Genomic DNA, 27,925 nt, shown 5'->3' with positions numbered 1-27,925 from the left:
GAGAGCCAAGAATGCTCTTGCTGTCATAATTAGCTGCCAACATCTGACAGATGCCCTATATTCTCAATATAGCCCTAGAACCTCAAAAATCAATGGATTTTGAAAACCTCGAATGCATTTTCTAAAGTATGACACAGATGATGACATAGACACCGATGTTAAGGAAAATTTGATTATGTCAAGTCATATTCATGATATTAGATGCATATTTAAGACATAGGGATACATTGAGCTATAAGCTGTAATACTTTAACAGTTTCAAAGTGGCTAATTTCATGATGGTTAATCAGGGAGAGTGAGGAGGATGGGTTTGACTGGCTAGCCTGCTAGAACATGTAGACACAGGCAAATTTCCACATGTGTATTTCAGGACAGTCACTTAAGTCTTGTTTAATCTGAATCTGTCCATGGTGGTAGCTTTAAAACATGGCCACACATTCTTTGAAACTCTTCCCATTGAGAGGTGGGATCTATGCCTCCCTACCCCTTGGATCTGGTTGGCTTGTAATTGCTTCAACCAGTAGAGTACAGTAGAACTGACACAAAGTGACCTCCAGGGCTAGGTCACATAAAACCTGGAAGCTTCTGACTTGTCGCCAAAAGCTTGCTGAGAGCCCTGACCAACCTTATAAAAAGTCCAATTACCCTGAAGGCACCATGCTAGAGAAGCTACTGTTGACAGTCCCAGATGGGTTCAAGCTTCCAGCCATTTCTGTCAAAGCACCAAAAATGTAAGTAAATATGTCTTGGACTTTCTAGATCCCAACGGCCAGCTAAATACTACATGATGACCACCAGCGATGTCATGGAGCTAAGTCTGAATTCCTGATCCACACAATCATGAGCAAAATTAAATAGTCATTGTTGTTAGTCACCAAACTTTGGTGTACCTTGTTGCATAGAAACAGATAACTGGAACACTAATCAATAAGTAATGGACAGGAAGGACTTATTTCTGAGTCTTTGAATTTTTGAATTTTTTGGTAAGTCTGGATGAATAAAGATAACATTTCTAAGAGTCTTTTATCAGGCTAAAGTATAACGATGAATAAATTTACAAGGAAGACTGAAGTGAGATATGCATGCATACTTCCTTGTGTGTGACCATATGTGCACACCTAAGTGTGTGTGTTTATATTTCTACAATTTAAAAAGTGACAGCCACAACATGTCATCAGTTTCTTACCCAGTACTGATCTAAGTCATTGTTATAAAAATGGTATCTCTGCCTTCTTTTTTATTTGTTCTTTGGAAGAATTAAGTAATTACATGAGTCAATGTCCTAACATTGTACATCTGCTATGAAGACAGAGAAAGGTGTTAATATTTTTATAAAACATCAAGATTCCTTCAATGCAATAATTATTGCTATTTCCATTACACAACCTTTTTTTCTTATGCTGTCTGCTACCTTTCAAAGCCAAACTCAAATTGTACCTCCTCTAGGGAGCCTTCCTGGGGTTACCCACAAAGAAGTATTTTCTTCATTCCAGGCACTAATAACAGGTTGCTCACAAACTTGTTCTGAATCTATTACCATGTTTTATTGGAATCTATTGATTATGCTACTTTTCTTTATAGACCATTAGATCCTTGTAACAGAAAGACATTTCTGTACATATTTGTATACCTAGCATCTAACCATCTATAAAAACCACTGAGTTTCCCCTTTTCCTTGACTGTTAGAATGTTCACAATTTAGTTTTGTGTTCAAATTCTAGTAAGTACACTTTGTATAGATGGTTTCAACATTGGGAAATTTGAATAATAAATATTATGGAATGAAATAAAGAATGTGTTTCCATGTAATAAGAATTTTTTTAGTATAGATGTCTACCAACATCTGAATGAGAAAATTGATAAATTATTTTTAAAAATTAAAAAAAATACTGATTCTTTATTCAGTTCCTGAGGTAGCTGAGATATAATTGCGTTATAAGGTAAGATCCTAATCATAAGCCATGATTGACTCAAACCTCAATTGAGCAGGGTTAGATGTTTAGTTGTTCTTTCTTTGCATACCCTTTACTTGAGCAGAAATGGCAAAATAAAAGGGAGAAATTCTTATTTTATGTATTTAAAGTAAAACTAGATAGCATTCCAGATTTGTAATAAATACAGCAGATTTGACTTAGTAGAGCTAAATTGGGACATAGAAATGTGTTCATTCATCAGAAAAATGAATTAACCATGCATCATGTATTGGGCTGAAATTAAGGGACAAAATGATAATGAAACACTAATGCAATAATATGGCCAAACAACATTTTATCTACCCTTGTAACTTTTTAAATTTAGAGGACTTTTAAATATAAAACAAAATGTGCATATATGCTTAAAACACAAGTATTATCAAATCATCTAAAATAATAAACATTAGCTCAATTGATTAAAGTACAGGCATTTTGGTATATAAATCCTAAGCTAGTATCTATATAAACCTATATGAAATAGAGTGTCTAGTTGAAAGAGTAAAAGAAATAAACCTTATGTCTCCTTCCAACCTAAATTTTCTTATGCTGAAATGACCATATCCCACTATGGAGTAGGTCTACAGTTCTTTCTTCCTGTTGCCATTCATCTGTGAAAAGCACATTTATACATTATTTATATTACTACAATTTCCTAAAGAAGATTTGCTGTTTTAAATTTCACTGTGATTCCTTATCTTCCCTAATCTTACAGTAGTTTTTCTGAGAGGGAGGTCTATTCTTGTGAAGCATTTTCTAAGCAAGCATGTACTCTTGCACAAATGATCCTATATTTTTGAGAGGTTCTTTTTAAACCCTAAATGCACAGTATAATGCAAGATGACTGTGTAAAACTATAAGTACTCTGAAGGCTAACTTTCATGAGCATATATAGCATATATTTTGATTTACAATATTAAAAATTAGCATGTGGTCAGAGTACAAAGGATTCTTAGGACAATGAAAATATTCTATTACACTGTAATGATGAATGTATGTTATTATATGTATGTCCAAACCCATAGAATGCACAGACACCAAGAGTGAGCCTTATGTTAACTATGAACTCTTGATGATAATGGTACATCAATATAAGTTCATCAGTTGCAACAACTATACCACTCTGGTGGGGGTTGTTGATAACAGGAGAGGCTATGCATATGTGGGGCAGGGCATATATATGGAAATCTCTGTACCTTCTGCTCACTCTTAAAGCTGTCCTAAAAAAGTTTATTCATTACAAAAATTAGCATGTGATTAACATAGGGAATATATCTGGAATTTATGTTCTTTCTCAAACCTTCTTGTTACTAGAGCTGCATCCTTGAACTGGCTGCCCATTTAACCTCATTTTACTTTTCCCTTTAACAGTTTTATGAAAACATTTAAGGGTGACTTAATGTGGCAGAATAAACACCATTCTAGGATAAAGAAGACATAATTCTAGTCTAGACTCTATAATTTACTGGATAGGGGATCTTGATTATAACACTGAAAATTTCAGGATCTTGGTTTCGCCACATATAAAATGAAGATGATGCTATCCTTATCTATTCCTATGAGATCACCTGTGTCTTACAGAAATTACATTTTAAAAGCATAGAATAGTACATAAATACTATGTGGTGATGGCAGTAGTACTGTTAACATTTTTATAAATCCATATTTTCATTTTGGCTAAATTAGCTAAATACCATTAGAGAACAAAAAACAAAAATAAAAACAAATACCAAAAAAAAAAAAAACACACAAAAAAAACACCGTGCAATCTCAATTGAGTTTAGTCTATCAATTTAAAAAAGAAAATTTAAAAAAGTTTTGAAAAGGACTGACTTTTTATATTCTTCACTAGATGGAAACTAAATTTGTTAGAGATTAAGTGATGGCACAAGTTAGCTTTTTAATTAACAGAATCATTTTAATGCTTTATTAATAGAGAAAACTATACCAAACCTCCACTAGAGTATGAATTTAAAAAGAAGAGAAGCAAATTGTCTTCTCTTAGTTTTAAAAAGGAAGCTGTGTGTATTGGTTAAGTCTCCAGCTCTGGAGGTAGAGAGCCTTGGGTTTGGAGACTGATTCCTGCACTTAGTGCCTCTGGGACCTCAGGCAAGAAGCCCCACTTTACTCTCCCAACTGGAATCAACAAAGAACTCCTCCCTGGCTGAGTAGTCTTTGTGTGAATGGAGGGAGAGGGCAGATAAGACAGAGGGCATAAATGTGATAGGGAAACACAGTGATTATGTTTTAGATAGTTTGGTAAATTTTCTTCGAAATTTTCTTACAGTTGAATCCGTTCTTTTTTTTTTTAAGTTTTTATTTATTTATTTGAGAGAGAGAGAGCTTGAGTGAGGACAAGCGGGGGGCATGGGGGGAGCAGAAGGAGAGGGGGGAAGCAGACTCCCTGCTGAGTGGAGAGCCTGATGTGGGACTCTATTCCAGGACCTTGGGATCATGACCTGAGCCAAAGGCAGGCGCTTAACCAACTGAGCTACCCAGGTGCCCCAAATCCCTTCTTTCTTATGTATTTCATTACAACTTTCTCTTGTATTTCAGATTGAACTGTTTTAAGGACACTATATACAAATAGATTGTATGGCAATACAGTTTATGCATGTGGACACAAATGATTTTAGGAAGAGAATAAAAAGTCATTACAGAAAGAGAAGACAATGCCAGGTCATCTGTATTCTGCCCTCGCTCAGTCATTCCTGCATTGCCCTTCAGAGATATTTTTCTATCTCCCTTTTGCTTTACATACCTAACATGGAGACTTTTGGAATACATTTTGTAGAATAAAGGAGCCACCTTGTAACTTAAAAAAAAAAATTGTTCACTATGATGTAAGATTCTCCTAAAAATGCAAGTGTTAGAAGTGCTTCTTGATTATGTACAGTCTTTATATTTACCAGGGAAAAGCTTTCTAGAGCTTGAACTCACTGAAAGTTTGTTAGGTGAAAAATAATTACACAAGGAGCTAGGTGTACTACACTGAAATAGTACAGTCTTTCAAGGACTAATTAAGGAATCACATTTGGTTAATGGATTCTTTAGTTTTAAGATCATCTGACTAATAGTTATTATGAGAGGGTTTTCTTTTATTCTTATTTGGTCAGCACTACTCTAAATCACATAAATAACCGTTTGGAAATACAAATACAGTAAAATTCAATAAAATGTGCTAATCCTGATTGATGATTAAAGGGTGCATTTTCCTGGAATTCTAAAACATTCCTGCTACTTTCATATTTGACTCATATTTCATCTCCCACCCCATATGCCCCCCACATACTCTGATGTGACCAAAATCCTATTTAGTTACTTTTAATAGATACTAAGATTTTTAATGAATCTCATGCAGTTTTTTATGTAAACTGGGTATATTTCTTTTTTTAATTTTTTAAATTTCAGTTCAATTAAATAGTATATAATGTATTATTAGTTTCAGAGGTAGAGGTCAGTGATTCATCAGTCTTATATAACACCCAGTGCTCATTACATCACGTGCCCTCCTTAATGTCCATCACCCAGTTAGCCCAACCCCCGCCCTCCTCCCCTCCAGCAAATTTATCTATTTGTTAATTCTGTTGGCATTCAAAAGCAAGTTCAAGGTCAGAATGTGGACTTTTTTATACTTTTAAACTGTAGAGTGGACTGTTACATATTCAGGCTGTTGAGATTCTGTGGATATAGAGTATAATGGGAATCATAAAAGAGTTTAGAATAAACTTTATTACATAAATCAGAAAGAATAATGTGTTGTTTCTAATTTTAGCTACAACCGTGATAAGCCATGCTGAAAGATAACTGGATGGAACAGACCATTCTGGCCTACATTAATCAGTTCCTCATCCTACATCTCAGCCAATTCAATCCGAATATATTTGGAGATGTGTTCCCAAGACTCTGGGGCATTTTATCTCTGATTAGTTCTCTTCCAATGCTTCACTCCACAACACTCAGTCTTTTTCTGCCATCAGTTCTCTTTTCTCTTCCCAACCCCCAACTACCTCTGTTTCTAACTCATACTAACCAAAATTATTCTCTGCTGTCTACTGTGAATTACTTTGTTATTGGGCTGCAGCATTACAGTAGAAAGTATATTTTACAAATAAGTCTGTGTGGAAATGAATGTTGGCATTTTGTGTAGGGTTTAGGAAATTTAGGAAGATACAATAATATACCAGTACTGTAAACAATTGTATACTCATGTATGAGTAATTATTAATTTTTCAGATGGATGTGGAGACACAATTCAAGGCAAAATTTTGTATTTGGAGTATATAGATAGTGCATAACTTGGTCAAACAAGAACAGCAGTATTGAAAAAAAAAAACTTGAATAAAGCTTACAAATAAGATGATGATATTTTGGCATCTGATTTATAAATATAATTAATAGTTCTTAGTCTTTATAAGAGTATATGCTACTTCTAGTTCAGTTTTGAGCTGATGTGATCATAATAACTTTCATTCAAATTATGCTTAAGAGTTTATCCATACTTTCTATTCTGTTATGCATTTCAAGTCTAATAATCATTTGTTAAATTATATAATTCCCTTTATCTTGTAAATGGAGACATTGTGACTGAGAAAGATGAGGTAAATTGCCCAAGTCAAGTATGGATCCAAAATTTAATCAAGATTGCCCTCAACCCCTAAATAGATTTTTCTACCTTGGCATGCTAGGCATCCACAGATTTTGTAATGTAATTGTGCAGCATGCTTTTGAACTCCATGACAATCTTCAAAAATTCAGTAGATTTGAGCCCTTTTCATCCAAGATAGATACCATTTTCACTGGGAATTATCAAGTCACTTTAAAGCAGTCTGCTTATAGAAGAACTGTCTGCACTTAAGTCATGATTTTGTTTTTTGTAGTTGATGCTGATTATTCCTATGGGGTAAGAATAAGAGGTGTTAATGGAAAGAAGATGAATGCTGCCTTTGGAATTGAGATCTGACATTGAATCTTTTCTCCATGTCATATCTACATGATATTGGAGAAGTTAGGCAACCTAGCTCTCCAATTTCTTCATCTATGAGAGGTTAATACCCCTTATTGCCTCAAAGACTATATGATAATGTGAAGATTAGATGATCTGAAACATATAGAAAGGCCAACCCCAGTACTGTAATAGAGTGGATTTTTAATAAATAGTATGTCTCACTTCCCTGTCCCCTTACTAAAGGTAATCCCACATTGTTCAGCTTTTTTGTGTTTAAGAATTATTGGTGGTGCATTTTAAGTAACTAAAACTCTCAAAACAATAGTCAGTATATGATCATTAATTACAACAAAAAAACTGCCATGTCTATGTAAGGTATATAAAATCATTATCTATGTAGAACTGTTAACATCATTCCCTATCTATATAGAACTATTAACTCCATAAACACATCTCTTACTCAAAACATAAGTTCATGAATGTTCTTTCTTTGTTGTCATACAGATGCTGTGTAATGCATCATACTTCTAAATAGGAGGTGCTCATACCTACAGTTTCTAGGAATCTACTCAGTTCAACACTCTAATGTCATAATCCCTTCATCATCATCACCATCACCATCATTATTGTCATCATTCTTCTCCTTCTTATCATCATTTCTAACATATATTGAGTGTTTACCATCTGCCAGGCCCTTTACCAAATGCTTCATATGAATTGCTTATAAATTCCTCATTATCACCCTTATGAGGGTACTATCTTAATTCAATAGTATAAATAAGACTAACAAGTTTTATTGTGGTTAGATAATCCATTCATGGCCAAGACCCAGTAGGTAGTGGAGTTAGGATTTGAATATAGGCAGTCTTATTTGGGGAGTCCATTATGCTTCTATGTCTTCATTAGGCCATAATATTCACAGTTATATTCCATTGTGGCAAAAATATATTTTACACATTGATCAAAATTTGAGAACAGAAATGTGGAAGTTTCAGACTTAAATTTGCTTAAATTAAATTCTTGCTTAAAGTAAGAATTCCTTTATTTAAATTCCCAGAGTTACTTAAATTGCTTAAATTCCCAGAAATACAATAGTATGTTTTAGAGGTGTACCTAGGAGGGAGGCAGGTTAGGACAGACTGAAGTTCCCGGTGCCTGAGAGCATTTCAGTATCATAGGGTTGAGATGTTTCAAGAATTTTTAGGATCAAACTTTAGCATGCCTGAAATAATCTACTTAGGTGAATATTTCAAATCTCCAGTCATCCCCAGATCATGAAATTCAGCATTTCTTTTTTATATTGTCGTAATCTCTATTTGTTTCATGTTTATTAGTATTCATGTATTCTATTCTACTCAACAAAATTATAAGCTCTTCAAGAACAGCGTTCAAGATTTCTGCTCTTTTTGAGTATTACACAACCTATCATTTTGCATGTGAAGTACCTGCCTAGTATGAAGGAAAAACTTTGTATTTGACATTAGAAAACCATGTTTTCAACCTCAGGTCTGGCTCTTACTACCACTGTTACCTTAGACATGCTAGTTTCTTTGAAACTTCAAAGTTAGGGGATAAGGTAGTAGACAAAAAAGAGACTTGACAAATGCAAGGTAGTAAACTTCTGTGTCAAAAGTTTTAATGTATGGTGATTAACATAACATAATAAAAAATAAAATAAAATAAATTCAAAATGTAAAAAAATTAAAAATAACATAACAAGACAATAAAGAAATAAATCATAATATTAAAAAAAAAAGTTTATAAACCTAGCTCCAGTAATTCTTTTAAAGAAATTATTAAAATCATGTATATATTACTGTGCTCCCAAACATCTATTTAATAAATAATTATTATATTATAAATTATTTTTTAAATTTTATTGTATTATGTTAATCACCATACATTACATCATTTGTTTTTAATGTAGTGTTCCATGATTCATTTTTTGCGTATAACACCCAGTGCTCCATTCAGTATGTGCCCTCTTTAATACCCATCACCAGGCTAACCCATCCTCCCACCCAGAACCCTCAGTTTTTTTCTCAGAGTCCACAGTCTCTCATGGTTCATCTCCCCAGTGTTAACTTATTTGACATTTTTATATAACCTTATATAACCTATCTAACCTTATATACACATGATTATATTTAACACTGAGTCATTTCCATATTCTAGGTCATGAGTAAAATAGTTTTAAATACAGTACTATTTAATCCTTAGAACAAATCTTTGACATGAGGATTATTGTCCCCAACTTGCAGAGCCAAAAATTGAGGTGTTAATCTCAGATAATCAACTTATCCCAAAATACAGAGCTAGTAACTGGAAGACATATTCAAAAGTTTAACATGTTTATGGATTACAGAGCATGTTAAAGCTCTAGGACAAAATAAGTTATATCATTATTCTTTTTTTATTAGGAAGTATGCTCTGAATTTCAACCAACAAATTTTAAAGCAATGGGTTACTTCCTCTGTTTAATTCTTTCCAGGATTAGCTACATAATTTCCTGGGCCCAACACAAAATGAAAATGTAGATTTCTTTATTTAAAAATTAAGAATTTCAAGATGGACACAACAGAACATTAAATCACGAGTAAAGACCTTGTGACATATCTGATAAAGAATTAGTATCCAAAATATATGAAGAACTTATAAAACTCAACACCCCCCAAAACAAGTAATCCAGTTAAAAATGGGCAGAAGACCTGAACAGACATTTCTCCAAAGGAGACATGCAAATGGACAACAGACACATGAAAAGATACTCATCATCACTTATCATCAGGGAAATGCAAATCAAAACTGCAGTGAGATATCACCTCACACCTATCAGAATGGCTGAAATCAACAACACAAGAAACAACAGGTGTTGGTGAGGATGTGGAGATAAAGGACTCCTCTTGAATTGTTGGTGGGAATGTAAACTGGTACAGACACTGTGGAAAACAGTATTGAGGTTCCTCAAAATGTTAAAAATAGAACTACTCTATGATCCAGGAATCACACTACTGGTTATTTACCCAAAGAATACAAAAATACTAATTCAAAGGGATATATGCACCCCTGTGTTTATAGCAGCATTATTTACAATAGCCAAATTATGGAAGCAGCCCATGTCCATTGATTGATGAATAAATAAAGAAGACACAACACACCTACCCAAACACACAATGGAATATTATTCAGCCATAAAAGAGAATGAAATCTTGCCATTTGCAATGACATGGTTGGAACTAGAGAGTATATGCTAAGTGAAATAGGTCAGTCAGAGAAAGACATATACTATATGATTTCCCTCATGTGGAATTTAAGAAACAAAACAAATGTGCAAAGGTGAAGAGAGAGAGAAGGAGAAAGAGAGAGAGACCAAGAAAAAGACTTTTACCTGTAGAGAATAAACTGATGGCAACCAGAGGGGAGGTGGGTGGGGGTTTGGGTGAAATGGATGATGGGGATTAAGGAGTTCATTTGTTGTGATGAGCACCAGGTGACTAAAATAAAAACTTAAAAAAGTAAAGGGTGAAGACCTTGTGAGCATGGTGTCCAGTGCAAGTACACAGATCACATGCCCATGAAGCCAATTCTGGTCCTTCCTCTAAAGGGTATGAAATTAAGTTTTCATAGACCCAAGTATCTATGTCTTCTCTGATTAATAAAAGGGATGAAAGTCCTATAGGAAGGAATTGTGAGGATTTATATGATACTTTCTTCATAGTGCAGTTTGATTATTTGACTCGCAATGAGGCAGAAACTCCTTAGCAAAAGGACATGATGAAGCTTCCATTCATTACCATCCTCTTCATTTCTATCAATTCCAAATCCATCATTATAATCATTATCTTTATTATTAACCATCATTATCCAATTATATTCTATGACCAAGAAGTATACGATAAGAAATCACCATCTGATTTAATCCTAAGCAAAATATCTATGAAGTTCGATGGCTAAGACATTTGCCAAGTAGCACACATCCTGCAAATAATAGAGCATGGGTTTAAACCAGGTATCTCGGGTTCCAGTGCCCAGTGTCTTTCCTGCATATTATCTGCTAGAGAACATTTTAGCAAGCACTGTTAGGAGACTTCATGTTTATAATCAGATTATCCATTCATTTGTAAACATTCAAAGTTTCATCCTCAGAAATGTGTTTTTGTTGTTTTTCTTATAGTTTATTTTTCTCTTTTGTTAAGGAACAGAACAATTTATCAAAAAGATTTAAGAGCAGACATAAAGGAACAGCAAGGCATAAAATTTAAAACACATACGTATAAGTATTAGAATTTCCAATTTAAATGTCAGAAGACTACTTACATATGAATTGTCCTTCCACAATTATTGAAATGATCCCTAATTTATATTTCTATACCCTAATTTATATTTCTATAAAATTAATTAGAATATAAGGGCTAATTTGAAAGTTTATTCTCTTATTCTTCAAGAAGATGGTTTAGTTTATTTGATTTTATTAATTTTTGTTCAATATATCAATGCCCTTCCTCCTATATGAGTCAAAAAAGCATTATTGAAATGTGAAAGTGTGATTTCCAAATTATGTTAGAGACTATTACATGGAAATAATAATTTTTAACAGCATTCCAATTAAATCTCTATTAAAAGACATTCTAACTCCCTCATGTTTTCTCTACTTTTCTAAATACATGTTAAAGTGACAAAATTATATTTACTTCCATTTAACCAGTTCAACTGGTCATTCAGCACACACACACACACACAAGTGTCGCTACCATCTAACTAGAAGCCCGCATCCCCCACTCCCATTTGTTTCTCTATATAGTCTTAGGTCACTCCTGATCACTCCTTAGAATTCCTGGTATCTATTATTCTGGAAAAGTCTCTTCAGTTTTCTCCAAAACTTATTGCTAGCAAACAATGCGAAGAGCATTTTCACATGTCTCTTTGGATCCTATGGCTAGGTTGTCTTGGGTGGATAAATCCAGCAATAGAATGGCTCAGGATGAGGGCTCATATTTAGTTTTTCCAGATTGTTCCCTAAATGGTTATATCACTTTTAATCCACGTTAGCGAGTACTTGGTTCTAATAAAAAACATTTTGATTTTTGTCAGTCTAATGCACATAAGTAAATACCTCATCTTTAAAACATTTGCTAATTACTAGTGAGGTTGAGCATTTCTTAATATTCTTATTAGGCATATAGGCTTTCCAGTCAATAAATTGCCTGTTTTCAATTCTTTGACTATATGCATTGCTTTTATTGACTTTTCCTCACTGATTTTCAGGTGTTCCTTATGCATTCTAGATATATCCAGAATATCAATTCCCTGTAGGTAATCTTTCTGTTTACTTTGTATAATCCACTGCATTTAATACTTTTAGATTTAAATTTCATGTATGTCTTTAAACCATCTGGAATTTATTTGTATATATAGCAAGATATAATTAATTTTTCCCCTGTAAAGGTAGCAAAATGTAATGGATATAAGAAAAGACTTTATAGCCAATCTAGTGAGTTTGTATCCTGACTTTGTTACTTGTGTGTCCCTTCGTGCAATTTACTTAACGCTAGTCTGTGTCTCAGTTTCCTGATCTGTAAAACACAAAGAAAATGCCTATCTTATAAGACTGTCTTATTAAGAGAGTTAGTAAATTTGCAGTGTTTAGATCATTGCCTGACACATTTTGGATACCACATAGGTACTGTTATTGATTATATTATCATCATCATCATTAAACAATGGACTGATATTTCCAACATTCTTTTACAAAATAACCCATTCTTTATGGATACACTAATTTTAATGCCACCTCCATTATGAACTAAATTCCAAAAAATAACATAGGTAACTTGCTGGACCCCTATTCTAACACACTGGCTTATTTCTCTTTTGATTTATTTGCATGAAATTGTTTAATTTACTTTGGCTCTAAATGCCTTAATAGCTGGTGAATGAGCCCTCTCACCATTCTTTCTCAAGTTGTTTTACTATCAGAACACTATTATTCTTCCATACAAATTTTAGAATTAACTTATTTTTTCAAAAAAATCTTCTATTTTTATTCAAATTATTTTGAAATTATTAATTAATCTGGGGAGTATTGAAATCTTTATAATGCTAAGTTCACTGTATTTGGTGTGGTGTTATTCTCAGTATATTTGCATTTTGTATTATCGTGTTTCATAAATTTCTTTAGAAGAAATTGTTAGATTAATTTCTAGATATATTTTGTTGTCAAAGCAAATGATCATATTTTCTCTTTCATTTTCAACTTGAATTTACTGGTAAAAAGGAGCAAGTGATTTTTGAACATTAGCCTTATATCTGTCACCTTTCTGAAAATTTGTGATTGTAACAATTGTTCTATCATAGGTTATGATGTATCTTTAGATAATTATTGTTTTTTTTTTTTTCCCCTTTTAACTCTGTATTGCTTTTTTCTTGTTTGGTTGCATCAGTCAGGACTCTTTGTACAATGTTAAACAATAACACTCATAGCAAACAGTTTTATATTGTTCCTGACTTATAAAGAACAAATAGTTTATGCTCTAGATGTCTGGAACATTATTTGTATTAATTTTATAATCAAAAATAACAAACATTGATATGAAAATTAATTTAAAAATTTTTAACAAGCCTATAGAAAAGAAATGAGTATTTTACACTGAGAGCTTAAGTATAAATATAGCTCTATGTAAACAAATTAATTTAGGAAAAGATAGCTAAAATGTTATGCAAAACAAAATACCATTTTACAAGACTGTCTCAAAACAAGAAAAGTTTCATTCTGCATGTTACTGAGAATAGCCTTGAAGACTTCACCTCTACCTACTGGAATAGTTTATTTTTGTATTAAGGTCTATAGTATGTTCATTAAAACGTTTTACATGTAATGAGTTCTTTGGGTGAAAGAGTTGTGAATCTGGAATAGAAGTGTTTTTAAGATTTTATTTATTTATTTATTTTAGACACACCCAGAGAGAGAGAGAGCGTGCATGAGCGGGGGGTAGGGGGGCCAGTGAGGAGCAGAAGGAAAGGAACTAGCAGACTCAGAGCTGATCCTGGAGTCCTACCCGGGCTTGGATCCCACGACCCTGAGATCATGACCTGAACCAAAATCAAGAGTCCAAGAGTCGCTCTCTTAACTGACTGAGCCACCAGGTACCCCAGGAATAGAAAGTTTTTTGGTAAGCTTGACCTTGGGCAAGCCACTTAACTTCTAATCTACATTTTTTAGGATTATTAAAAATTAAATAAAATAAGAAGAGTATGACACAGTTTCCCTTCCTCTCTTTTCTCTCATTAGCAAAAGCATCTATGACATTTTGTTTACTTAACACATGTGGTTATTAAGATGAATGGATATAAAATCATGACATCAACAAAAGACAGTGTAGGGAAGAATATATCCTTCTGCTTGTTTGTTGATTTTAAGAACTTTAACAATTTTAGCTGTTAATTTTGTAAGAATGCTTTCTGAAAATTGTGTGTACCATTTCTACATCTCTTTTTTTCTGTTTCCTTGAGGAAATTAGAGGAAAGCCATAGAAAAACTACTGGTCTAAAATATCTCATTGACCATTGTTACCTAACCCTTTGTTTTTCTGATCAGAAAATAATATAAAACCTCAATGCAAAAAGTTTCTCAGCGCCAGGGCAAAGATGTATATAAAATATTCTTTATATATCTCAGAAAGTAGTGGCAAGTAGAATTCCAGAATTAATTCATAATAAACTGTGTGTTGTATGTTTCTGTGTGTACATGTGTGTTTACTGTTTTATTACTAAAATTTTATAAGTAATGCCTACATGAGGTAGATGTATTTTCTAATGATCTCAATCATCAAGTGCCTCAAATTCCAGGAAACAACATTAGACATATTTCAGAGAGAAAGTTGACTGAATAGATTGTGCAGTTTGATTATAACCTTTTTATTCTGTCTCCTATTGTGCTTTGACATATAATACCAACACTGTTCTGTTGCCTACAATTTGCATCTATGTAAGTCATAATAAGAAGAAAGCATCTGTGCCCCTATGCTATGCAAAACTATTGAGGCATTGCTGCAGATCAAGCAAATGACAGAATCAGAATTGAATCTGCCATGTTGCTCTACGCCTTATTTTGTTAAAAGCATTAATGCTAAGCAGAGTGCTTTCACATCTGTAATCTCTGTAATGCTCACAGCAAGCCCAGAGGTAAGCAGGACAGCAATCATGAGCTTTATTTGACGCTGAGAAAGGTGAAGTTCACAAAAGCTGATGAACTGGAAAGTAGCAGGGTTGTGACCTGAAACCAAGTCGTCTTTTTTCCAGTTGAATGCCTTTCCCAAGGCAGTGAGAGAAAAGTGTATCCATTGTTTCACTCCTTTCTTCAATTTGGTGCCATGGAAATTTAGAGAACTGTCTTTGAAAAAGGAAAAAAAAATATGTAACACTTCAAAATAGCTTTTAAAAATTCTTCTAAAAATGGTTTAAATATTTATTTTCACTCCTTTCTAAAATATTGTACTGATACTTGAAGAGCTATCTACATTTTTTTTTTTTTTTGTATCAGGTACAAATTTGAAGGTTTAAACCAAGACTTCAACGAGAGAAGGACGAGGAAGAGATATATATTGAGAGATTTATTGCAAGGAATTGGCTTGTGTGCTTAGAGGGGCCTGCTAGGCAAACCTGAAATCCTTAGAGCAGATTGTCAGGAAGGAACTGGAACTCTGGGGCGTAAGGTGAAGCTACTATTTCAGGTGGAATTCCTTTGTTTGAGGACTGTTCTGCTTTTAAGGGCTTTTGATTGATTCAAGCCCGTCAAGATGATCTAGGATAATCTCCCTTAGCTAAAGTCAACTGATTATGGACTTTAATCACATCTACAATATATCTTTATAGCAATACTTAACTTAGTGCTTGAATGCCTGGGAACTGTAGCTTTGCCAGGATGACATTTAAAAAAAAAAATCACAGTGTTGAAGTGGAATTCACAGTAAAAGAAACATTGACTTGGGGATGGAGGAAAGATCTTCCCTTGATGATCAGTTTTCATGGTGATTTGTTATTTTTTTTTTCTCAAGCCTTTTTTAGCCATCTTTCCTTATCTACAGAATAGACATGATATTAAGCAATTTGAACAACATTACTACGATTAAATGACATGATTATTCACCTATAAAGAGTTGCATGTTACACTCTTACCTGGCACCAGATATTTCCCTTCAGATCAATTAATTCAGTAAAATTGAATATATAATTGTGTATGTTTATTTATTTGTGACTTTATTCCTAGATTATAAGTCTCAGGGTCATTAGTACCATATTCTTTTTGCTCACTATTAGATCTCTGTAAATTTTCTTCCAGCTATGTCATTCTCTAAGAAGTTCAATACCAGATCTCAACATTTTAATCAGAAAAATATATAAATAGGTCTTGAGCTTTGTCAAGTGCCAAGAAATTTAAGAAACCAAGATATCCATATAGTACCAGATTCCTCTGATCTGTGTTAAATAGGGTGGAGTCTACTCAATATGGCAACATAGACTAAAATCTCTGCTTTGAGCTTTAGTAGTGTAGTATATGACAGTTTATCCAATTGGTACAAATGATAAATAAATGTAGATAATTGAGCTCTGTTTCTGTCTTCTCTGAACCATGAAATGCAATTTAGAATTTGCTCTTTCAAATTAAAATCAGGGGGAAGGAATGGAAGCAAACAAGGCTCGGGAAACTGTTCTCCAGCCCTGCATCCTTAGCAGAGCCCTCTGACAGCTGTCATTACAAATCAAATACCCTGCTAAGCAGAACTCTCTTCATTCCAGCAGTGCTGACATAGTGCAGAGAAGATTATGTCTCATAATAGAAATTCAAATAATGACAACTTTGTTATCTCCTGTTCATCCCTTCAACTGCGTGCCAGAAGAACTGGTCCTCTCCTGGAGGTGGGATTCAGTGTGTGAACATCAATCAGAAAATGCCTGCTGACCCAAGGTTATTTACATCAACGCTCAAACTTCTTCTGCTCTGGAAGGTTAAGAAAACCACCCCTAAGGAAGTACAAAACATTATTGAATTTACTCAAGGTCATGTCACCAGTTGATATGGGTATTGGATATGACGTTTCCATTCGCCAGTCCTCTGAACTAGTCAGAACTGTATCCTCCATCTTGTGTTGGAGCCAAAGATCAGCACCCAGGGTGGACACTATGATGTCCTCTCTCTTTTTGAAATCATTAAAATTATTTTCTGGGAAAGATGCAGAATTTTAAATAGTTAATGAGAGAAGAATAAGAATCCTATGATTACTGACATGGAGAAATCCATGAAAAGACAAAGAGGTTCGAAAGAACATGAAGGTACAAACGGGAAGGCAGCAAAGCGAGATGAGATAAGGTTTTCCTGAATGGTGGGATATAAAAGTGATATGAAAATAACATGAATCAAAGTTGCTCCTGCTTTTTACCATGTGGAGGTTACAAGGTGCCTGCACTACAAAATTGGATAATTATTTTAATTATATGATTATGTTGCAAAAGTTTTTATGTTAAGTTTCCTTTTAATTGTAAGGTGTCAATACATTTATAATACAATATAATTTACTAAAAAAAAAAAAAAAACCCAGATTTATGCAGAACTGTTGAGATACATATCTCTTGTCTGAAGTAAGATGCACCAATATTTTACACTGGGACATACATTGACATATCTCAGAAAAAATGATCAGGCCCCAAAGTCAGGACCTCTCACTCTGGATATTTTTCTCATGTTTAGCCCGCCATGCATGCACTTACAGATGGTTGATTCCATTGTGATGTAGCAGTGAACACACTCTCCTAAAGATGATTCACATATAACTCTAACTCTAGCTGTATGATTCTGGTAAGTCAAACCCCTTTCCCTAGGCTGTTAAATGGAGATCATAATACAAGTTAACCTTATCTTACTAGGCAGTTTTGAAGCAGTGAATATAAACATGCTTTAAAAACTATAGCTACTGTATGTTACTTCCTTATTATAACAATTAGTGGTAATAAACTTTGGTTTGAAATTTGATTTTATTTCTTCCTTTGCTAAAACATCCAGTATTTCATTCTCTTGTTTATGCACTGCACTGTTCTCTTCCTTCATGTCGAGTGGCCAATTCAGGTGTGAATCCTTGGGATTCTTTGCTAAGCCAACTTGTTCGTTTGCCTAACACGTTCTATTTTTCTTTTCTGTGTCCTCATGTTTATGCAGTTTGGCAGTGCTCTAAATTGAATGTCATTTTCCAAACGCATTTTCCTAGATTTACATGGAGAGAACCAATATTATCTCCCTCTTCAAACTCTGGATAAATTGTCTTTGTCTTTCTGATACCATGTCATGTCATGAAGTTACACCCAGTTTGTGTGTTTAGAATGCCAAGTAGATCTAGGTTGGGAATCTAGAGTTCTGGATTCTAGTCCCAAATCTGTCACGAACTCCCTTGCGACTTTTTTGTGACTTGAGGATTTTAACTCATTCATTCATTCATTCATTTAGACAAATGAGTAAAACATAGTTCTTATTCTCATTGAATTCATAGTCAACTGGTGCAAACAAATGTAAATAAATCAGCAAAGTACCCAGTGGTAACTGGAATCTGTACAAAGCATGTGAGAGCCCTGGGTAGACAATGGTAAGTTCTACCTACAGGTTTGTCAGAGGAGGAGGTATTTCTTTTTTTTTTTTATCACTAACCAACATTTATAATTATGTATTTATCTGTACGGTGTTTTGCTTCTTTGCCATAGTGTATGTCTCTCACCAGATACACCATAAGGTCAGAGACCATGTGTATTTTCATTACAGTCTAACCAGCATCTTTCTTATACGTGATAGATATGTTTTGAAGAAATGAATAAATCAATACACACAGAACAAAAACAGATTAATATTCCATGCAGGAGATTTGCATGATCCTATTTCTGTTATTTCTGCTTTAGAATGATCACAGCAATAGCAGTGTGAAAGCTAAAGTGAAGCAGGAAGACAAAAGGCATGACTAGCAAAAAGCAAAATAATTATTTCAACTCATGCATAAAATTGATTAACATTTATTTTTTCTTTGAATGATTGATAAAGATGCATATTTAAAACAATACAGTGATCAGGCAGCTAAGAGTTTGGTCCTGCTTTCCTGTTTGAGTGCTGTTATCACAAGCCCTTTAATCTTTCAGGATGTCAAGTTCTTCACCTATGAAGTTAACTAATTAAAACTTAATTATCTCTAAATCCCTGTGTAGTTTTAACATTCCGTGTGCCAAAATAGTTAACTGAGTTATATCAAGTATACCAAAATGGAAATAGAAATGGAAAGAATTTCAGAAGAAATGCATACTCTTACATAATGGCACATCTTAGATAATAGACATATGTCTATTAATCAATCTTGGATGACCTTTTTTTTTTTAAAGATTTTATTTATTTATTTGACAGAGAGAGACATAGCAAGAGCAGGAACACAGCAGGGGGAGTGGGAGAGGGAGAAGCAGGCTTCTCGCAGATTAGGGAGCCCGATGTGGGACTCGATCCCAGGACCCTGGGATCATGACCTGAGCAGAAGGCAGAGGCTTAACGACTGAGCCACCCAGGTGCCCTTGGATGACCTTTTTTTCCTTATCTTAAGCCATGCTATATTTGTGTCTGGGCATAGCTTTTGCACTGGACATCAGTTGTAAGTGTGCAAATGTCTTGTGCTTTCTCACAGGCATATCTGTCACGTCTGGGTGTTCGAGTTGTATACTATACAAAGAAGGCACAACTCAGGGCTATGCTGTTCACATCTTAGACATGAATATACCAAATCGTGGAGAAGCAATAAATAAACTGATGTAAACCTTACCTGCTTAGACCTACCTTGCAGCCATTTATGTTCAGCTGTGCCCATGTCCCAACTGTGTTCCAAACACACCTTGAGATGGCTTTCTCCTACCTACCCGCTGGTCTCTGAGGCCGAATTCTTTCCCTTCATCCAATTCTGAATCGGACACGGTCATCTCAACCTGAGGCAGGGGTGGCATCGCACAGAGTATGTTCTGTAGTAGTGACGTGAGTGTCCTTGGAGTAGCAGGGTGTGTGTGGGAAGGCTAACGTTTGGGCATGTGCGCTATGTACAGCTCGTGTTCCACTAGCTGTGGAAAGGTTTCCTGAAAAGGTTTCCTGAGCCTGGCTGCTGAAGATAGGAAAAAATATAATTTAAATGTTTTTTTCTCATTTGCACAAAAGTATCTTTTGGGTCATCAGAAATCCTTGTCTTTCCTTAAATAAATTTTCTTTCTAGGGCAGCCACAGGTGTTTAGCCCTTGCTCTCATCTGAGCCTGTTTGCCTGTGACTGAATTTTTGCCAATTACATGTTGCCATTGCTACTGATTTTTCACCCTCATTCTTGTACAAGAATGGTTCATCTCTTCTCTGCCTCATTCTATAGTTATGCTAGTTATGTGCTAGTTAGTGCAGTGTACTGAGAACAGCATCACGCATAAGGCAAGCAGGGTTTTTAAAATTAGTGTATCAAACTATTACAGTAGTTTTTTGAGGAAAGTTGATTCTTCCAAAATCGACATTTAAAAACCTGTACAGGCAGATTTTGTAATTACTTAAATTGCTCGCTCTGTTCGTCAATGACCATACATACAAACAGATCGTTTGTAAAGAGAGCTAGAGTCCCTAACTTACACAGCATTAGGGAAGGCATGTATTAAGAGTTTGTATGTGTCGGGGCGCCTGGGTGGCTCAGTTGGTTAAGCGACTGCCTTCGGCTCAGGTCATGATCCTGGAGTCCCGGGATCGAGTCCCGCATCAGGCTCCCTGCTCAGCAGGGAGTCTGCTTCTCCCTCTGACCCTCCCCCTTCTCATGTGCTCTCTCTCTCTCAAATAAATAAATAAAATCTTTAAAAAAATAAAAAAAGAGTTTGTATGTGTCAGCTACCACTTCCAAAAATAATTTTAAAATATATGCACTATAGATGATGAAGGGATAAAGAAAATAAAGAGAATGTGGTTATACACAGACACACAGGAGTATAATTCAGCCATAAAAAAACCCCAAATCTTGCCATTTGCAACAACATGGATGGACTTTGAGGGTGTTATGCTAAGTGAAATAAGTCAGACAGAGAAAGACAAATGCCATATGAGTTCATTTATATGTGGAATCTAAACAAACAATACAAGCTTGTAGATACAGAGAACAGATTTGTGGTTGCCAGAAGTGGGGGTAGGGGTGAGTGAAATGGGTGAAGGGAGTCAAAAGGTACAAACTTCCAGTTATAAAATGAATAAATCAGAGGGATAAAATTACAGCATGGGGACTACAGTTAATAATGCTATATTACGTATTTGAAAGTTTTGAAAGTTGGCTAAGAGAGTAAATCTTAAAAGTCCTCATAAAAGAAAAAAAATTCTTTGTAACTACTTATAGTGATCAATATTAACTAGATTGGTTGTGATGATCACTTTGCAATATACCCAAATATCAAGTCATTGCTATATTCCTGAAACTAATATAATGTTATATGCCAATTATACCTCAAAAAAATAAATTTAAAACATTAAATATATGCACTAATTCAAATTGTCTGAGAAAATACTCTTGCTGCTATTTAAGACCTGCAGTTCGGTTAAGGAACAAAAGTGCATTTATTCGTGGCCTCATACAATCTTTGAAGGATATTTAAAGTGTTGCTTATGAGTAAGTTTTGAGTGTATTCAAATATAAATAAGCTATGCTATCTTTGCTCATAAGGCTCATTATCAAAAGGAGAAACATTAGTATAAATACGTCTTTCTTTTTAAATTTCTTAGGCATGTTTCCTAAATTTAAATGTTGTTATTGACTGTTTGCTCAAGGTTCTCAAGGACTTGGTTTTCATTTGTTTATTCCACCAGTAGGAACAGATGCATATAGTGTTGTCATGCAAATTACATAGTGCACTTAGGAAAAGTACACCGAATCATTTTTTAATCAGAAAAAAAGATAATGTCCATAATTTGTTGAACACCAACACTATGCCAGACATGAGCTAAGTGAGTTACATGCTTGAGTGGATTTACTCTTTATAAGAGCTCCGTGAATACAGAAATAATGATATACCTGTTTCAAAAATGAGGAAATTGAGCATCACAGGAGTTAAGTCACTTACCTAAGGTAAATTAAATCATCTGGGATGGCCAACTCCACATGCTGCCTCTGGCAGTGCACTGTATTTGGAGGAAAGAAAGTTTTGAGTTTGGGAAAATACAATCCTCAGGGGCCCTTGATCATGACAAGACTGTGGAGTCTGTAAGAAGCTTCAGATAGGGCCATGGAGAGACAGGGAGTGTCCTATCAGCCAGGCTGTAATCTGGACAGATGGACAGTCCACATCTGTAATGTCAGACAACCTCCAATTCCCTACCTGTGTGGCATCTAAGTTTGAAAGGAGTAACTGAATGGTGGTGGGGAAGGGTGTATGTTGATTCTCCCACTCTCAGGACTTCAATGGTAACCTTTTAAAAGGCAGACTCCATAAAACCTGATGGAAACTTCTGGTATTAGGAACCCCCAGTTCCTACAAGGAGCCAACAATCCCTCCATCCCAACCTCTGTTTCCACCCTGCCATGAAAACCTTTAGACCAATTTACCCCGGTCTGAGCATAGCATACATATGAAGACACTCTGCCTGCCTGCATACGGTGATCAAACTGATTATTGGCAATGAACAACAGCTACAATAAGCTGACCACAACAGACAAAGGCATAAAAAGTAACAGCCAACTCTTTGGGAGCCAAGGGCAGCTCCGGGGATCCTACGTTAGGCACAGCTATCAGTCCAGGCACAGTCTCTGCTGGCGCCATAGCTGCTCCACGGACTCACAGGCTGGGACACACTGACCAGCCCCAGCACACCAGGAACTAGCCCCGGTCCCCCAGGAGGCGAAGAGGGCTGGAGTAACATCACATGATCATCTTCCATCTTTTCTATTTATTTAAGAGTTTTTCTGGGGTGCCTGGGTGGCTCAGTGGGTTAAGCATCTGCCTTCAGCTCAGGTCATAATCCCAGGGTCCTGGGATCCAGCCCCACATCGGGCTCCCTGCTCGGCGGGAAGCCTGCTTCTCCCTCTCCCTCTACCACTCCCCCTGCTTGTGTTCTCTTGCTCTCTGTCAAATAAATAAATAAAATCTTTTAAAAAAGTGTTTCCTTTCAAGATAATGATGAACATAAACTTTGTGTGATCACTGTAGCCAATTGCTAAGCAAGTGTGTGGTATATATAAAAAGCAAAAGCAAAAACAAAAACTTAAACACTCTGGCTAGCATGTAGATGTTTGCATTCATTTTTAGGAAGTACTTAGTCTGCCCAGCAATCTGATAGGAAGAGGGAAAGGGGCTTCAAACAGCATTAGTATATCACTTTACTGAAGATAGAAAAAAATGTTCACTGATCATATCAAAGAATAGCGGGAGATGGAGTGTGAGTTTAGGAAATGTAGGGGGATGTGATAAAACACTTCTCAAAGCATCATGGCAATGCTCTTACTGCACTCAATTTATAAATGTTGGGCATCTTAACCTTAGCATTTAAGCTATTTATAAGCAGTATATATGGTTCTGCATCTATCACAGGGTCAGGTTTTAACAAAAATTTTATTTTTCATAGATTTTCATTGAGTCATAATTAGCTATGTGTTGCTTTCATAAATTTTTCATTTGTTACTATAGACACAATGAGATCAATAGCTCTTTTAACAACAACAAAAAAATTTACACATTTGAAATCCCATATCCAATCCAGCAAAAAGTCCTATTATTTACACCCACAAAATGTTTCCCAAATCAGAGCACTACTCATTACCCTTTGTCCATAACCCAATCCATAATTCCATCTGTCCTCAATAAGAGCAATGTCGCTTCCTCACTGACCTCCTTCCTCCCCCCTTGTCCCCCAGGGAGAGTGGGAAGGATCTTTTGAAAATACAACTTAAATCATTCCTCTTACTACTCAAAACTCTCCAATGGATTTCCATAACATTTTTTTGTTTTTATTTAAATTCTAGTTAGTTAACATATAGTGTTGTATTGGTTTCAGGAGTAGAATTCAGTGATCCATCACTTACATAAAACACCCAGTGCTCATCACAAGTGCCTTCCTTAATACCCATCACCCATTTAGCCCATCCCCCACCAACCTCCCCTCCAGCAGCCCTCAGTTTTATTCTCTATAGTTCAGAGTCTCTTATGGTTTGCCTCCCTCTTTCTTTTTTTCCCTTCCCCTACGTTCATCTATTTGTTTCTTAAATTCCACATTTGAGTGAAATAATATGGTATTTGTCTTTCTCTGACTGACTTATTTCACTTAGCATAATACACTCTCGCTCCACCCATGTTGTTGAAAATGGCAACATTTCATTCTTTTGATGGCTGAGTAATATTTCACTGTGTGTCTGTGTGTGTGTCAGTGGATGTTTGGGCTCTTTCCATAATTTGGCTGTCATTGCTAATGATGCTATAAACATCCGTTTTTTTGTGTCCTTTGGGTAAATACCTAGTAGTGCAATTGCTGGGTTGTAGGATAGCTCCATTTTAAACTTTTTCAGGAATCTCCATACCCTTTTCCAGAGTGGCTGCACCAGTTTGCATTCCCACCAACAGTGTAAGAAGTTTCACATTTTGCTATGTCCTCGCCAATAGCTGTTGTTTCCCATTGATAATTTTAGCCATTCTGATAAGTGTGAGTTGGTATCTCCTCGTGGTTTTGATTTGCATTTCCCTGATGATGAGTGATGCTGAGCATCTTTTCATGTGTCTGTTGGCCATCTGGATGTCTTCTTTGGAGAAATGTCTATTCATGTCTTCTGCCCATTTCTTAACTGGATTATGTTTCTTGGATGTTGAGTTTGTTCTTTATAGATTTTAGATTCCCATAACATTTAGATTACAGTCCAAACAACTGTTAACCCTCCTGTCTTCTGAATGTCATCTCCTACTCTCTTCTCTCTACCTTCTCTCTAGCACTTGCATCACACAGGGTTTTACATCTGCTCTTCCCTCTGCCTGGCGCAGTGTTTTCCTGAATTAGGCTTGGCAGACTTTGCCTTCATTTAAGCCTTTTCTCAAGGGTCTCCTCAGAAGAGCAGTCACTAAGTGACCTATGTAAAACATATCTTCTTCATCCATTTACCCTATTTTATTTTTTTCCTTTATAACATTTATCATTACCTGAAATTGTTTGGTTCTTTGTGAATTATTAATTATCTGTGTGCTTTATGAGGGCAAAAAAATAAAAATAAAAGCAAAAACAAAAAACAAACCTTTCAGAGCTGTTACCCAGCCTATTCATTTATTGTTGAATAAGTTAACAGAATAATTTTGAAATTAAATAATTGTTACTATTTTAATAATGAGTCAGATCTGCTAGAATGCTACATGTTGTGCTGGGTATAAATATTAAAGGTCAGTGGATAAATGTTATAATAATATAAGGTTCACCAAGTAAAGAGAGTCCATCTACCTGGAGAAAGAATGGGGAACTTCATAGAAACAATTAACTTACTTGACTTTCACAACAAGTCTATGTAAGTAGATAATATTACACCCATTTCACAGATAGGAAAACTGAAGTTCAAGAGGTTAAATACTTTCTCAGTTAGGACTTGGTATTATCTGACTTGAATACTAAATTTAGATCTCTCTGAGTCCAAAGCCTGTTCTTTTTAGTTTTCAGCTGTGTTTTATGAGTCAAAGTTTGTCCTGGGATGATCCTGCCATAAATATAAGCAGAGCAATGCCCTAGGAGTAGTATGCTTTAGCTTTAGACAGACACATAGCTTCTAAGTTCAGTTTTACCACTTTCTTCTAACTAGACAACAGATACATAACTTGTTTTCTGTGAATCTCAATTTTCTCATGTATAAAGCAAGAGTAACTTGTCAGTGTCTTATAAATATTAAGTTAAATAATTAATGTGAAATACTTAGTACAATCCTACAACATAGTGATTATTCCCTACAGGCTTCTTCAATTCTCTGGACCCAGTTCTAGAACTATGATCTAACTATGATACAAATTTCTCTTTGGGCACTTACTGAACATTTGTCAGTGAAAGTAGTTTTCTTATGAAATTCCATACTCCTACTGACAAGTATAGTTCCTCAAGAGTTGAAACATAAATAAACAGATATTTTAAAAATACCTTTGTAGAACCAGGGCAACGAGGGCTGTGGGCAGGAGCTGCAGGAGCCTGGGGCCCAGCCTTGCTGCCTTGTTAGGAGGACCAGCGTGGTTAAGATAGTATACACTCTGCAACCCCCCGCTGTGCAGAGCAGCAGCCTGCTGGCAGACACACAAACTTGAGCCACTTCTAAGAGCCTATTATCCGTTAAGTCCAAAGAAGTGGATGTTTCCAGACTTCATTCAGGAGGTTCAGAGAATGATGTTACAAAAATCACCAAACCGAGACGAGAGAATGGGCAGGTAAAAGCTGCAGACACTGCCATGAGGAAGGATGTCAGAAAGCGCTACAAACCAATGAGTAGGCAGAAATCAGAGGAAGAGCTCAAGGATAAGAACCAGCTCTTAGAGGCCATCAACAAGCAGCTGCACCAGAAGTTGACTGAAATTCAGGGAGAACTGAAGGACCTGACCCAAAAGGTGGAGCTACTGGAGAAGTTTCAGGACAACTGCTTGGCAATTTTGGGGAGCAAGGGCCTCAACCCAGTTTTAGGCAGTGAGAACCTGGCATCACAGTGGGAATCCGTCGCAGATCACACAGACTCTATGTTGCTGTTAGAAGCTTTGCGAGATGAGCTGAAGGTTTTTAATGAAACGGCCAAAAAGCAGATGGAGGAGTTACAGTCTTAAAAGTCAAGTTGAAGATGAAAGAAGAGAGGGCCCGGTTCCTAGAACAACAGACATTATGTTAACAGTCAAGTAAATGATTTTACAGCAGCCCTAGAGGAAATGGAGCAGCTATTAGAAATGTGATAAAAAGCAAGTGACCAGATGGCTCCCACAGGGGAAGCCACTCAGGACGTCTGCTTCTTGGCCACGACCTTCTAGGACTCACCGTCCCCAGAATGGAGACATTTGCTGCAGTAGGATTAAGGACAGTCTATGTTAGAATGGCGCTTCCTCCTTCAGGCAAGCGAACGCCACCCTCGGACTGGTGGGTTCCCCCGAACCTCACACACACATAATCGAGGCCGACAAGGGGCGTGGGGGTGCGGAAGCTTGGATTGACCTTCTAGGCAACAAAGCGGCAGGCCATTAGAATCAGGAGACTAAACCAGCCATGGTCAGAGGATCCCAAAGGTCACATTCAGAGGTGTAGGAAGAAAACCTTAATTGTGCAGTTGGGGTGCAGAGGCTCCACAGGAGACATCAGTGAGAAGAGATGATGTCCCCTTCTAACTTGGAACGCATTCCGTCTCATCCTGGTTGGGCTCTAGAACTCATTGTAAATTAATGAACGTGAAGTTATTGAAATGGCTTAATAAATGAGGTGAAGGTGGGGCACCTGGGTGGCTCAGTCGTTAAGCGTCTGCCTTCGGCTCGGGTCATGATCCCAGGGTCCTGGGATCGAGCCCGCATCGGGCTCCCTGCTCTGCGGGAAGCCCGCTTCTCCCTCTCCCACTCCCCCTGCTTGTGTTCCCTCTCTCACTGTGTCTCTCTCTGTCAAATAAATAAAATAAAATAAAATAAAATAAAATAAAATAAAATAAATGAGGTGAAGGTATAGATAGCAATAACACCTACCTGAAATAATACACCTTGGAGCTTTTAATCTAAAAAAAATTAAAAAATAAAAATACCTTTGTAAATTCAGAGCACATAAAGTAAGAATAGATTTTTAATTTCGTTTAGTTCTTCAGATTTCAAAATAAAGTTTGGTTCCAGAGCCCACCCTAGGAATTACAGTTCTTTCATTATTTAAAAACGTTAGCACTGCTATATTGTTTTCCACTAAATGATGAATATAGAAGAAAGTATGTCTATTATATAGAAATATTCCTTAGTTTTCTATCGTACTTGATT

At 35.8% G+C, this 27,925-nt stretch overlaps 1 pseudogene; it reads left to right on the top strand.

Moving 5' to 3' along the window:
* The first annotated feature begins 14,937 nt into the window (after nucleotides 1-14,937).
* On the top strand, nucleotides 14,938-26,875 carry LOC110593406 (annotated as a pseudogene).
* The last annotated feature ends 1,050 nt before the right edge of the window (nucleotides 26,876-27,925 follow it).

This window comes from Neomonachus schauinslandi, chromosome 11 (genome assembly GCF_002201575.2).
Source record: "Neomonachus schauinslandi chromosome 11, ASM220157v2, whole genome shotgun sequence".
In the NCBI taxonomy this organism is placed as follows: Eukaryota; Metazoa; Chordata; class Mammalia; order Carnivora; family Phocidae; genus Neomonachus; species Neomonachus schauinslandi.
This window is presented reverse-complemented; position numbering and strand designations above follow the sequence as displayed.